Source organism: Solanum verrucosum, unplaced genomic scaffold, assembly GCF_900185275.1.
Source record: "Solanum verrucosum unplaced genomic scaffold, falcon-dt-bn FXZP01000214.1, whole genome shotgun sequence".
NCBI lineage: Eukaryota > Viridiplantae > Streptophyta > Magnoliopsida > Solanales > Solanaceae > Solanum > Solanum verrucosum.
In genome coordinates, this window is record NW_026020059.1 from 359,531 (window position 1) to 373,200 (window position 13,670).

The following is a 13,670-nucleotide window of genomic DNA, read 5'->3' on the forward strand; positions in this document are numbered from 1 at the left end:
TGATTCAGATCATTTGCCATCTTGACTCTGGATTTTTAGTCCGTCTTAAGAATGGAAGGTGTCCATTTTAAGTACGAACTAGAAAGCCATTTTTAATATGGTTCTTGGTTCTCTTGATTATTGGGTTTTGACCCTTCTTGATACAGGGCGTCGGCCCTTCTTGATACTTGTTTGTGCTTGGTGTGAAGACATGATGTACATATTGGGCGAGCCTTGTTATTAAATCTCTTGGAAAATGGTGCTATGAGCGTTCTTGACAATTGGACCTCTAATATCGAATTTGATACTTTTGATTTATTGTTTACTTGATTTATTTATTATGTTAGATTATGCTGCCCATGACTTGAGAAAGGTAGTTTTGTGAATTTGATGGCTCCGAACCTATAGTTTTACACCACTAAGTTATATGCTTAGCAATAGTTGTTTCTATTGTAGGGAATGAGCGAGTGGATGCATGAAGCTGGCCATTGGAGAGGGAAATTTTGAGAGCCTTAAGGAAGATCACATTTGCATATAGGCATCTATATTTTGTATAAACCTTGGGATTTGTACATGATCTATGTGTTGTATATTTACATGAAATTTTGAGGACTAATTTGATTATGTCACCATGAGTTGTAATATAAGTATGGCTCTATGTTTTGTGCTTTTGGGGTGTGTAAGCCCAAGTCTTGTAATATATTAAATTTACCACTAATTTTGAATGAATGTGTGAAGCATGAACCACCTAGTTTGGGCACTTGGAAGTTGGTGATATTTTTTTATGTCATTTTTTTGTTCTATTGTGAGTACAATATATGCATAAAAATCTCGTGAGTTATTGGCTTATATTATTTCGGAAGGGTCACTACATACATTCTCATAATCATACAATCAAATGTTGATTCATGGCATATAATCATTTGTTTATACATATTCGCATTTGGTGATCAATAGTGCAACATTCGTATACATACATGCATTACAATTAAGTAATTACTAACATACATCACACCAACATGAAATCATAACCATCACCTACCTCGAACAAAGCTTAAACCCTCCTAAGATACTTGATTCTTCCCTTTCCAGATTCTTTCCGCTTGTTCTTGGTCTACAAACAATCAATATAACGTGATGATCAATAAACGAGGCCTAATTACCCGGATTACAATCAACATCATCAACCCTAGGCCAAACCAATGATCCTAATATGCAGCTAGGGCTTTTTCCACCATCCAAATTAGTTCCAAAAACCTCTCCCAACAATAATTGCCCATGAATTTACATTCTACGGATCGAAAAACGGATTCGGGGAGTAAAAACCTTACCTTTAGCTTCAAGAATGGTGAAAAACTGTCAAGAAGTCACCCTGGTTTGTCTCCTAACTCTTAAGAACGAAGTTTGTAGAATAATGACGTTTTTGGGGTTTATTTCCGACTTAAGTCGCGACTGGCCCGCTGTGGCGGCCCCCATCCCACCACAACGTCCCTGTGACACGCTTAAATTACACTTCCCTAAAGAAGTATAAGCGATCGTTATCAAGTAAAGAACACAACTTGGAGGTTGGGGCCGATCCCACAAGGAGTATGGTTTAAACTTAAACTTAACTTATGATTATATTTGTTTAGTCAACTTATTTCCGAGACAAGTAAGTAAAGGGGGGGGGGGGTAATTGATTGATTGTTAAGTAACAAGTGAGCAAGATTCGAACTTTGTTGTTATCAATGAGAGAGAGAAACTAGGGTGTATGTGTTCACCATAAGCTCTTAACGTGGTAATCCTAATAAGAGCAATCATTTCCTAGTGTATCACATGCAAAGTGGTAAGTTATGTATCCCTAAGTGCTTGGTCCACCAAATAGGGAATTTCACCCTGCACCTTGGTCCGGCTACGTGTGTATAATTTACTAACGCTTACCTTTACTTCAGATTAGACATCACATCAATGTATGACTTAGTTTTCACCCTCGCACCAATTGACATTAGACTATTAGATAGTATCACACTAAATCTCTGTTGATAATTTTTTTCTTATTAACTACCTCGTTGGTCCGACAAGTAGCAACAAAGCGATTTCTATTAGCCACCATTAAAAAGACTTCTAAACAAAAGAATTACCAATACATGCATCAACACTAGTCAAGAATTACTTAGTTATTATTCATACGTTGTTAATTGCTCATGATTCCCACAACCCTAGTTGTGGATTTAGTTACTCATGCTTAAAAGAACACAATTCATAATTGTAGAAGAAGAATTCATGAACTTACTACTGAGTAGAAGAAACCCGTAATCTCCAATTAAAATTCAAAGAAAAATTCTTATAAACCGAAATTAGGAAATCAAAGTGCCAAAGTTTGCAAGTTAATTCCCAAGAAAATACTAAGAACTCAAATTATATTATGATGTCTAACCCCCAAAAATGAGGTTTACATACCCTATTTATAGGAAAACTTGTCCTAAACAAAAAGGAAATGAAATAAGGAAATAAAACTGCTGGACGCGACTTCGCTCGACGAGACTGACCTACGGATCGTGGTTAGACCTATGGTCCGTAGGTCCCTTCTGTAGCCCGAGACTTAGACTTTTCTCAGAAGTTGGAGCCTTCAACTTTCAGATGCAAACGATGGGTGTACAGTACTGACCGTAGGTTGACCTACGGTCCGTGGGTCCCCTTCCATGGCTCCACACATAGAACTTTTCTTCAGGTATTGGAACTCTAAATCTCTGATACAAACGACGGATGTGCAGGACGGCCCGTGGGTCGACCTACACTCCGTCAATGGCCTCTGTGGTTCCATACTTGGTCAGAATTCCCTAAAGATCATTCCACGCCTACCCAAGATGGACCGTGACTGGACCTACGGTCCGTCGATCACCTCCGTGGGTGGCTTCTTCTGCAAAAATTCAACTGGCATCTCTCTCGACCTCGTCCAAGCCTATTTCCTGCAAATATGACAGAATAAACATTAATTCTAATACAAATTGGCCCTAGACATACACAACTCTTAAGTGAAATGTATTAAAAATACCGTAAACTAACGGTATATCAATACCCTCAACATAAATTCGTTGTTTGTCCTCAAGCGACGCACTAAAACTCTAAACGACACTTGTGTAGAAGCAGACATTCAAACTCAAGAAATCACATGGCTTTCTATCCCGACCACCTTTTCTAGTGCAAATCTTTTCTCTTAGGTTCAACAAGCTAACTCATACGGATCAAGATATGACACAGATTGACCAACATACACCACAACATACACTTTTAACAATCACCAAGGTACCAACTTTCCGACAGTGTAACTAGTGCCCTCACTTCAAACGAAATCCTTTTCACACAGAAGATATGAATTTTAGAGTTTTAGGATTCATTCAACACTCACACTCAGAAGTGAATTCAAGTACAGTTAGTGCTCAATACCATAGGTTTGCCCTTATTTTCATTGCTTAGACTATCCAAACTAGTTTCTAGGATCATTATAGGAGTTTCTTAGCTTGTAACGTAGGCTCAGCGTCAAGTGTGGTACAATTGGGTACTTTTTAGTGACTTTCTGCCCTCCTTGACACTACATTGGCTTTTTACCTCTTCATTGACCTATTTATGGTGTCCTTTAATTTTACTTTCATTCCCTTAATTCTTTTCAACATGGATGTGACTTGACTTTTTGACTCTTATTTTTTTTCTTCTTTTTCTTTCAACACTGTTATTTATCATCTTTTTGCTTATGTTGCACAAAGTCACATCCTCTTTCTTTTCTTTTTCTCTTTTCAACACAAAACTCTTTGCATACTTTTATTTTCATTTGGTTTCCTCTTTCATAGCCACCCTCAACTTATGCATTTTGCATTAGTTGAGGTGTACAATGTCCGATGTCGGACCAGGGCCAAGATCAAGGTAACTTTTGGCTTAGCCACCCTCAACTTAGGATTTTAGCCTAAGTCAAGGTGCACATGTCTAAGGAGGGACCGGGGCCAAGACAATATTTTAAGGGAAGGTGAGTTAGGTGAATCAAAAGAAGTGGTCTATTTAAGGCTCAAATATTTGGATAAAAGGGGACATTTATTTCATTTGGTTAGATCATTTTAGGCTTAAGTGGACTAGTTTGAACAATGGCCTATGATCTCTTCCCAACTCTTAGCCTAGATCATCTTAGCAGGACCAATGGGGCAAGTTCTAGATTGACACAAATTGTCTGAACATTCAACCATTCTCACACACTCTTGTCACATTGTTTCATTATCATATTACCCAGTTCAAGTTTTTTAGCTTAAGTCATGAGGTCAAATCGGTTCTTATCGTGTCACATTGAGATTCGACATATTTAACTCATCAAGACTACATATCTAGCACAATTCAACATTTTTGGACAGGGATAATTTTTCTCATGCTTTTCACGCCATCATGCTTTCATTTTCTACTTACTCCTACACATACATTCCTAAACATGTCGGTTCAATAGAGATTAAAACAGTGTCTTGGGAAAAAGAACACAGGCAAGAAAACCCCTAGAGAGGATTAAGAGTTGGGTTACTCAGACTTCACCCTATCACTTACAACCCATTTACCCCACCCCAAAAAAAAATAGAGTCCAATTGTCCCGAATTGACAAAAAGTAAATAATAAAGGATCGGGTGAAGCAAACCTGTGGCGCATAGCGCCGAAGACCTATCAACAAGCAGGTGGGTCCGGTTTCCTAAAGCCCGCTGGATCAACAATTGGGTCACCATCAATAGTGCCCGCATCTAGCATCTCAACACCCTCAGTAGTGCTAACAACTCTCGCCGCACCATCAGTAGTGCTCACGTCAAATCTCACCGCACCATTAGTAGTGCTCATGCTATTAGAGGCACCAACACTAATCTCCCTAACCCGCTGCTGGCGCAGCTCCTCATCAACTATAGATGCCTTCCGGGCCGCCTCAGTCTGCTGGCGCTCCCTCTTGCTAGCTCTCCCAGCCTCAGTATCATCAGAAGTCCGACTAGAGCGAGGGCGCTTCCCAGCATGACGGGAAAAAGCAGGGAGTGGCATCTCATCTCCGAATAAAACACTCACCACCGTATCATCAACCGGTGCCATGGGGGCGGACTCAGGCTCAGTCTCTGGTGGTGCAAGAAGTCCAGTGATATCAACACGAAGGCTTTCTATCTTCTTCTGAAGAGTGGTCACATCAGCAATCAGGGTCGGCCTCTCTAGGACTCTCAGCTCAAAGGCATCCAGGCGCTTATGAATGGTCTGGACCTTCTCGTCCATCATGTGCTCCACCCGCTGCTTAATCCTAGTCGCGGACTCATCTATCGCACGCTGCATCCAAGGTCACACAAGCTGAAGTAGGGTAGCCATCTGGGCCTCCAGCTTCTGGACATGAGCTAAAGGCACGACAACAGACCTTAAGGAATGAGTGGCTCTAGAGGAGCTAGGGGCCTGATTGGCGGTCGGAGATGGGGAAGTCGGGGTATCCTCAGTAGTGACTAGAGGGGTAGGCTTCTCACCTTGCTTCTGCTCCACATCTGCTACCAAGTTTTCTCCCAATAGTGGCACCTCAACCTGTGGCTCTTTGCGAAGTGCAGCTACATCGGCCTCATTCCGAATCAGGCCTATATCAAGGGTCTTGGTTGCCTAAACCAGCTTGTCACAATGCCAAACCAGTACTCCAGCATCTCTGCACAGCTGAGAAATGAGACATGGGAAGGGTAAGGTAGAGGTGGCCTTCTTGATACCCACGCTCGAGGTGCTGACTTACTTGGTGCGCTCTTCGTCTGCAGCAAGATGACGGGCTAACCAGCGCAATAGAGTCTCCCTCTAATCTGCATCCCTATGAAATGCCCCGCACCTAATGATGTCCCAGTGATAATCAAACTCGACTTTGTTGATTGGTAGAGTGTGGCCCGGACCGTAGAGGAATCTGCGGAGAGTGGTCTCAGATATGTCAACTGAAACCCCACGCACTAATGTAGCCTTGAGTGGAGGCTAGGCGGCAGGCTTGGCTCGTCGATCAATCGAACCTCTGAGGGTAGTTGCATAGGAAGAATAGAACTCCCTATCGATCTCCTCGCTAAAAGACCCTGGGCTACGGGTCATCTACTCACACTTGTGCCTCTTGAAGAGATCATGGATGCCGAGTGTGGTGTGGAGGCTGCCTGTAAGAACCTAGCGCTCCTTGGTGACTAGTCGAGCCATCTTTTCCTTCTCAGTCAGCATGCGGGCATCCCTGTATATCTGGAACTAGCCACTCACACACCATCGGTTGGGCTCGTCCGGATTTGATGGAGGCTCGGAACTCGGAGGCACTGGAATGTCATCTGCACTATTGGATTTAGCGGATGAGGCGTTGGCACCATTAGAACTAGAGCCGGATGTGGAGTCGGAAGTAGAAGCAGACTCAGAGCCAATCGGTGAACCAATCGGTGTATCCTCCTCATCAGACATGGAGAAAGTGACCACGTCGGAAATCACCTACCGGGTTTGATTTCGTGTAGTGCGTGGTGCCGTTGGGGATGTCCTAGTAGTGGGTGGGACATATGCAGGGTCAATCTCCACTTCAATATCTTCATCGATTAGTCGAAGAGTTGGTGCCACTGATTTCGACTTGACCTTTGCGGCCTAAATCAGAGCTTTCTTGGGAGCCATGGTACCCGTGGAGGCTTAGTTAGTACCAAAACAAACCAATAACACACTAAAAAAAATTTAGAACAAGGAACGAACCAAAATGAAAACTGAAAAATTTCTGGGCAGTAGTTGAACTGCCGACCCATGGTGGGTACCTACGGTCCGTAGGTCCCATCCGTAGGTCCCATCCGTAGGTTAGAGTACCCAAAAGTAGGGTCTCTGATGTGAACCACGGATGTGCAGAATGGTTCGTCGATGGAACGACGAACCGTAGTTCACCTTCATGGTTTGACACTTGGTGACTTTTCATGTGCAACAGACCCATGGACCTGACCTAGGGTCCGTAGGTTGACCTATGATCCGTAGGTTGACCTACGGTCTGTGGATGGGATCCCGTGGGTCAAGATTGTGCCAGGTTTCAGACATGCCTCAGATGTTACTCTATATTTCAACAATTCAAACAATTAATCTAAGTCTAATCATGCATTTCAACATAATTGATGATAGTTTGTCATCCATAGGGTTCCGATTACTCATATTTTAACCTTTTTAGCATACCAAACTAGGAACCCTAAGTCGAAACTTCCATTTAGACCTATTACTTGCGATATTTTGGTTAAAATGAACAACACACTCACATTCCATCGTCCCAAGGGTGTTTCTAACAATAATTTATAACGCAATTTCATATAAAAACAACCTAAGGTCAAGATCCATTTCATGACTTCATGTATTTAACAATGAACAATGAAATTCAGAGGTAGAGTGAAGTCGTATTACCTTACAAGTAAGTGAATGGGTGAGTGTGTGATAGCAATGAACTCCTTAGACCTTTTGTTAGCCTTTTGACACCGAACCTGGACAAAAAATTCTTTTGTGAAGGGAGAATAGGTGATTTTGGGAGAGGAAAAAGGAAAATTATGGAAGAGGGGAAGATGATTATGGAAAATGGGAGTGATATGGGGAGTTAATATGGGAGTTTTAGGATTTGGAGGGGTTAGAAACGGTTAGGAGGGAATTTGGGTAATGGGGGATGAATTTGAAATTAAAAGGTTTTATTAAAAGGGGGTCCGGGTCGGGTCAGTAGAACCTTAGGTTTGGACCCACGAAACCTCATCTACGGGCCATGGGTCGAACTACGGACCATAGGTCACTCTTACACTTAGAAGTTTTGAGGACTTACAGGGGTCTACGAACACCATTCACGGTCTGTGGATGGACCCACAGACCGTCGATGGGGTTCGTAGACCTCTGCACAACCTGTTTTCTGCATATTCAATAGTTCGTCCCTTCACATGTAGTAACCATTAGGCCTTTCTTTTTACATTTTCTAGACACTTTTTAGACATGGACCCTATGCTATATCTAGCCAACAATAAAACAAAAATAAAACACCTATCTAAAGGATTACAGAAATTTGAATAAACAAAAAAAACTCCTAAATCGAAAAGAAAAACCTATAGTTGGCTAGATTGTACATCTTGGGTTGCCTCCCAAGCAGCGCTTGATTTAACGTCGCGGCACAACGCAGACCCCCTTGATTACTCAGACTTCATCAAGGTAGTAGGCCTCAACCACTTCTTGCACATTCTCCTCTTTTCCCATGTAGTCCTTGATCCTTTGCCCGTTCACCTTGAACCTTGTTCCCTCCTTGTTCTGGAGCTCGACCGCTCCATATGGGAAAACTTGAGTGACTATGAATAGGTCCACTTGGACTTGAGCTTTCCAGGAAATAAGCACAACCCTGCATTGAATAGAAGCACCAGATCACCCATAACATATTCTTGCTTCTCAATCTTTTGATCATGATACTTCTTCATCTTTTCCTTGTACAAGGCTGAACTTTCATAAGGTTTTAGGCAAAACTCATCAAGCTCATTCATGTCATTCACTCTTTGACTTGTTGCGGCTCCCCAATCCAAATTCAACTTCTTTAGCGCCCACATAGCCTTATGCTCTTGCTTTACCGGCAAATGACAAGACTTCCCATATACAAGTTGGTAGGGGGACATACCTATGGGAGTCTTGAATGCAGAGCGATAGGCCCATAGAGCATCATCAAGCCTCCTTAACCAATCGGTTCTATTTGCATTCACAGTCTTAGCAAGAATTTGCTTGATCTCTCTGTTGGACACTTCAACTTGCCCACTAGACTGCGGATGGTAAAGAGTAGCTACATTGTGATGGACTCCATATTTCTCTAGCAATGTATTGAATAACTCATTACAAAAGTGGGAACCTCCATCACTGATAATCGCCCTAGGTGTACCGAATCTGGAGAAGATATTCTTTTTTAAAAATGCGGTGACACTTTTACCTTCATTATTTGAAAGCGCAATTGCTTCCACCCATTTCGACACATAATCAACCGCAACAAGAATATACTTCATCCCATGTGAACTCACAAATGAACCCATAAAATCAATGCCCCATACATCAAACAACTTGATCACCAATATCGGATTCATAAGCAGCTCTTGCCTTTTTGAAATTCCTCCTTCTCTTTGGCAACGATCACAAGACTTGGTGAAATCATGAGTATCTTGGTGGATGGTAGGCCAGTATACTCATCATCTCAACCTCGGGCACACAACAACGAATGATCCTATCAACACCAAAACAGAACAAATAAGACTCATCCCAAAAGAACTTCTTCACATCATGCATAAACTTTTTACTTTGGTAAAAAGACAAATCCAATGGAACCAAATCACTTGCCAAGTAGTTAGCAAAGTCGAACCAAGGAATAAGATCATGAGAAGTTGCCAATACCTGTTCATCTGGAAACACATCATTAATTTCAGCCCCATATCCTAGCTTGAGCATAGTTTCCTCCTCTAATCATGACAAATGATCGGCAACTTGATTTTCTGTCCCCTTTCTGTCTTTCACCTTAAAATCAAACTCTTGCAACAACAATACCCATCTAATTAACCTCGGTTTTGCACCCTTCTTAGCCATCGATACCTCAATACAGAATGGTCAGTATGCACTATGACCTTAGTACCAAGCAAGTAGGATCAAAATTTCTCGAATGCGAAAACAACAACAATGAGTTCCTGTTCAGTCATTGTATAGTTCTTTTGAGCCACATTTAGAGCTTTGCTGACATAGTAAATAGGATGAGAAGTCTTCTCTCACCTCTATCCCAATACCACACCAAGCTTCCCTCCACTCGCATCACACATCACTTCAAACGGTTGCCCCTAATCCGGTGAAATAATGATAGGTGCAGAAACTAGCTTTTCTTTCAACTCTCCAAATGCTCTCAGACAAGCATCATCAAAATCAAACCTACACTCCTTTTCGAGCAACTTGCACAATGAGTGTGAAATTTTGGAGAAATCTTTGATAAACCTCCTATAAAAGCATGCATGCCTAAGAAAACTTCTAACACCTTTAACAAAGATAGGTGGTGGAAGCTTTTTTATTACCTCGACTTTAGTTGTATCAACCTCAATACCCTTCTCAAAAATATGATGACCCAGAATGATCCATTCTTTCACCATGAAATGGCCCTTTTACCAATTGAGCACAAGATTGCACTCTTCACACCGTTTAAGTACCTCAGCCAAATGATTCAGAGAACTATCAAATGAGTCACCAATCATAGAAAAATCATCCATAAATACCTCAATAGTGTCCTCCACCATATCAGAAAATATTGACATCATGCAACGCTGAAAGGTCGTTGGAGCATTACACAACCCAAATGACATTTGTTTGAATGCGAAAGTCCCATAAGGGCAAGTGAATGTGGTCTTCTCTTGGTCTTCTGGAGCTATGGAGATCTGATTGTATCCCGAATTACCATCAAGAAAGCAATACCAACCCTTACCAGCACGGTGGTCCAACATCTGATCCATGAACGACATAGGGAAGTGGTCCTTTTCTATCCAAGCATTCAATTTCCGATAGTCCATGCACATTCTCCATCTAGTCACAGGCCGCATCGGAACAAACTCATTTTTCGCATTAGGAACCACAATCATCCCACCTTTCTTGAGCACACACTGAACAAGACATACCCAACTACTATCTGCAATGGGATAAATAACTCCAGCATCCAACCACTTGATGATTTCCTTTTTCATTACCTCTTGCATAGGCAGATTTAGTCTCTTTTGGTGCTCAATACTAGGCTTGTGATCTGGTATGAGTTGGATTTTATGAGAACAAATGCCAGGAGGAATCCCAATAATGTCCGCAATAGTCCACCCAATAGCTCGCTTGAACCTCTTCAACATAGAAACCAAAGCCTCAACTTATTTCGCATTTAAATCGACCGCAATGATGATCGGTAACGTACCATCTCTCCCCAAGAATACATATCTCAAATGTGATAGTAAAGCCTTAAGCTCCAATTTTGGAGCCTCTTCAACAGACGATTTTGTGGGTGGAGAGTGGTGATTCTTCATATATAACTCCAATATCTTTAGTCTAGAGCGGAATTCGAACCTATCAAGTGCGACTACTAACTCATCATAGTCTTCAATACATCAACCTCAAAATTTATCATTACCGCTGCAAGTGTATCAACACCCAACAGCTCATCAATAGACACTTCAAAACCTCACTCTATAATTTGAGTCACCACTGACACTGACTTGAGATCACTTTCCTGCTTCATGGACCTACATATATTAAAAGTTACCTCATCATTATTCAATCAAAAATTTTTTTGCCCTTTCTCTATATCGACTAAGGCGCACCCAGTAGCAAGGAATGATCTCCCTAGAATGATGGGAACCTCAAAATCAACCTCATAGTCAAGTATCACAAAATCCGTCGAAAAAATAAATGACTCCACTTTCACAAGCACATCTTGGAGAACACCAATGCGCCTCTTCACCGTTCTATCGGCCATGAGTAGTTGCATTGCAGTCGGTTTTGGAGCCCCTATACCCAACTTCTTGTAAATAGATAATGGCATCAGATTAATACTAGCACCCAAATCACACAACACCTTCGCAAAATGCAATAATCCAATGTTATAATGAATAGTGAAAGCACCAGGATCCTCTTTCTTCTACACAAGCGACCTAGTAGCAATAACACTGCAATGTTACAACCTATCATCATCTTCAAAACTGATGGCCCTCTTCTTAGTCATCAAATCTTTCATAAACTTCGCATACCCATGCATTTGCTCCAATGCCTCGATCAATGGAACATTGATGGAAAGCTGTTTCAACATAGTAATAAACCTGCGGTATTTCCCTTCTTCATTCTTCTTTACCAACCTCTGTGGGAATGGAGGTGGAGGTCTAGGCATGGGGACAACCTTTTAGGTTATTTCCGCTTTTTTTTCTATAGAATTCTTGAACTCTCCAGAAACCTCAATCTCATCATCATCTTTCTCAACCACAATTTCAACCTTAGACGACATAGGTGGATCAATGGTCTATTTACCCCCTCGAGTAGTGACTGCCATACAATGCCCATCATTCTTCGGATTCTGGATGGGGTTGCTAAGAAGTGTGTCAGGCTGACGTGGGTTTACTGTAGTGGACAACTGATTCATCTGTTTATCGAGTTGCTTAATCGACACTTCATGGGATCAACGTTTTAACCAATTCCAGACAAGTTATTCCACATCTCCTTCACATTCCCATCAGTCGAGTCGAACCTCTTCATCATCTTCTGCATCATATCCTCAATACGTGAAATACTACCCCTAGCTTCCCTATTACCAGATTCCTAATTAGCAGGTGGAACATAAGGACCAACTCTATCATTTTTGTTGCTATAGTTGTTCTGGTTGTAGTTGTTGTCGCGATTGTAGTTCCCATCCCGGACATACTGACCCTCTTGGTTGTAGTTGCCATAGTTCCGACCTTGGTGCCAGTTATCTGAGTTAGAACCTTGGACATTGGCTCAGAAACCCCCCGTCTGATCATTCACCAAGTAAGCATCTTCCTCAAAATAACATTCCTCAACCGGTGGTGGTGGAGTCCTAGTCAAATAATTCACCTCATTTACCATTTCTAGACCTCCACTTACATGCTTCAATACCAACCCAAGTTCTGTCCTTATATGAGACATCTCCTCACGAATGTCATCGGTAGATTAACTAGGTGCAAATTGAACTGCAAAAGTGCTTTTTCCAGTGTCTTTCGAGTATTCCATGCTTTATTGTTTCAGGAAATCTTCTCTAGTTTCTCAGCGATCTCCTCAAAAGTGCACTCACCTTATGGTCCTCCAACGATAGTATCAAGCACAACCTTACCATTGCCATCTTAACCTCTGTAGAAATACTCCTTCAGTGACTCATCATCAATCCGGTGGTTCAGAACACTTCTTATGAATGCATTAAACCTGTCCCACGAACAACTCACAGACTCTCCAGATAGTGCCACGAAATTGTTTAGTTTATTTTTGTGGTTCAACTTCTTTGACAACGGAAAGTACTTGGCCATGAACACCTTGTGCAATTGGTCCCATGTATGAATCGAGTTGTACGGAAGCTCAGAAAACCATATAGTAGCATCACCGGTCAATGATAGAGGGAAGACTCTCAACCTTATGACATTCATATCCAACTCCGATCGCCCCACACAACTCTTACAAACACTCATCAACTTGGCAATGTGCCCATGCGGATATTCCGAAGCCATACCAGAAAATAACCCCCTTGTTGTAAGAATCTGCATCAAACTGCTTGTCACCACGAATATATGCCCAGGAGGTCCATGAGGGAGAACAATGGGTCCTTCATATTCGACAGAGTTGAATTCGACCTTGTAATTATCACACAGTCTTGGTTTAGGTAGATCGTGCACCCTCAATGCATCTCAAAGTAGATTATTACTATGAACCTGAGCATTCTCATTATTCACTTGTTCCTCAGGCTCCTCTATGAGTGGATTATCACGGACCCCTTGATTATTAATCTTTCTCAAGTTTTGCTCAACTCTGGATTGTATGGGGTCAATGGTTCGCCTTGACTTCGTATAATTGGCATACACTAGAGTGAAAACTTGAAGAAAACAAAAACAAAAATAAAAGTAAAATTAGGAAACAATTGATTAAAGTTCAATAATCTAAAAGCCTTATTCCCCGGTAGCGGCGCCAAAATT

General features: G+C 41.7%; 1 pseudogene; it reads right to left on the reverse strand.

The window, feature by feature from the left end:
• Window positions 1-2,587: 2,587 nt before the first annotated feature.
• Window positions 2,588-13,010, reverse strand: LOC125823262 (uncharacterized; annotated as a pseudogene).
• Between the last annotated feature and the right edge of the window lie 660 nt (window positions 13,011-13,670).